Raw genomic sequence first — 1947 nt, forward strand, 5'->3', positions numbered from 1 at the left:
ATTAGAACAAATCCCTCTATTCATTAAGAGAATGTAACTATATATCTATCCTAACCACTTTGAATACAATACAGATACAAAATGGATATTCATTTATGTATCCCCTTTTTAGTTTAGTTCTGTCATTTGAATATTATAGGTGTGTTAACTCAGCTAAAAGAGTCCAGTAATCCGTGATCCCATGTGTTTGTTGATACTATAACACTCTGAGCCAATGAACTTCTATCCAGGAAGCTATCATCCATACCTATATCCTGACTTTCTTCCATGGCATTTTCTTCTAAAAGTTTCAAAGTTTTGAATCCTACATTTAAGTCTTTGACCTGTCATTAATTGATTTTTTTTCAGAGGGTAAGAGATAGGGTTCTAGTTTCAATGCTCTACATGTGGATGTCCCATGTTCCCAGCACCATTTGTTAAAGAGGCTATTTCTCAATGTATGCTTTTGCCACTCTTAAAAAAAAAAAATCAGATGACTGTACCCACATGAGTTTATTTCTTGTCCTTTATTCCATTTTATCAGTCTAAGGGTTTGTTTTTCTGCCAGCACCATGTAGGTTTTGTTGCTTTGCTCTATAGTAATTTTTAATTAATTAAATTGATTGGTACATTTTATTTATTTTTTTAACTATTTATGTATTTATTTAGTGTGTGTGTGTGTGTGTGTGTGTGTCCAGCTCAGCCCACCAGGGGGAGGGGCTGGCTGGCATGCGGTGCTGGGGGATTGAACCACGGTCCCTGTGCTTTGTTTAGCTTAGCTTGTTCTAAGTAGGTGCTTTAGACCACTGAGCCATCTCACCAGCCCCGATTGGTACATTTTAGATATACATTATTATCACATTCATCATAGGGAACTCATACCTGTACTTGCTATATCTTGATTCTTCTTTCTTCTCATTCCCCTACCCCCTCTTCCTTATTTACAAAAAAAAAAAGCTTTGTTTTCATTTTTCCTTATTTTCTTGGTTTTTTTTTTCCTTAACTTCCTTTCTCCCCACCCCCTTCCTAGTTTCCCTTCCCACTTGAACATTTCATCCCATATCTCAATACCTACTATATATTTTGGTCCATATTTAAACTTTCTGTTTTTCACACCAGAGAAAAAATTTAATATTTTAAAATGCGTGACTGGGGAGACCTGATGGCGAGATGGTGGGGCCTGGATTATCTGGGGTTGCGGGGACGGTGGCCCGAGCCCCTTGGGTTCGAGCTAGGGAGAACCTGAGAGTTCAGATAGTGGGAGCAGGACCAGGGAGAAACGCGATGCTCTTTAGGTGTAAACTGGAGTTGCTTGTGGGCAGCCCTGCTTCCTGCATGGAACTGGAACTATATGGTGCTGACAACAAGTTCTACTGCAAGTTGGAACAGGAGGATGCACTGCTGGGCTCCTACCCCGTAGATGATGGCTGCCGCATCCATGTCATTGACCACAGTGGTGCTCACCTTGGGGAATATGAAGATGTGTCCAGGGTGGAGAAATACCAGCTCTCACAAGAAGCCTATGACCAGAGGCAAGACACAGTTCACTCCTTCCTGAAGCACAGCAAGCTCGGCCGATACAATGAAGAGGAATGGGCGCAGCAAGAAGCCGAGGCTGCCCAGCAACTCATTGAGGAGAAAGCCCTAGCCAGTACCATCCCTGTGGGCAGCCGCTGTGATGTGCGGGCATCCAAGCAGTCCCCTCACTGGGGCACCGTCATGTATGTAGGACTCACAGATTTCAAGCCTGGTTATTGGACTGGCGTCCGCAATGATGAACCATTATGGAAAAACAATGGCAGTGTGAATGGGAAACGCTACTTCGAATGTCAGGCCAAGTACAGCGCCTTCGTCAAGCCATCAGTTGTGACAGTGGGAAACTTTCCTGAGGAGGACTACGAGCTGGACGAGATGTGATGCCCAAGGAAGGCTTCCCTGTTCCAGCTCCTAACTCAGCCGCTCATTGCC

General features: G+C 43.5%; 1 protein-coding gene and 1 pseudogene across 2 annotated transcripts in view; both read left to right on the forward strand.

Moving 5' to 3' along the window:
* LOC101589137 (solute carrier family 22 member 9-like) overlaps positions 1 to 1947 on the forward strand; it is an 88021-nt gene that overhangs the window by 55549 nt on the left and 30525 nt on the right. The window lies entirely within an intron of this gene.
* LOC105741064 lies at positions 1256 to 1896 on the forward strand (annotated as a pseudogene).

The sequence above is a fragment of the Octodon degus genome, unplaced genomic scaffold (genome assembly GCF_000260255.1).
Source record: "Octodon degus isolate 3935 unplaced genomic scaffold, OctDeg1.0 scaffold00279, whole genome shotgun sequence".
Taxonomy (NCBI): domain Eukaryota; kingdom Metazoa; phylum Chordata; class Mammalia; order Rodentia; family Octodontidae; genus Octodon; species Octodon degus.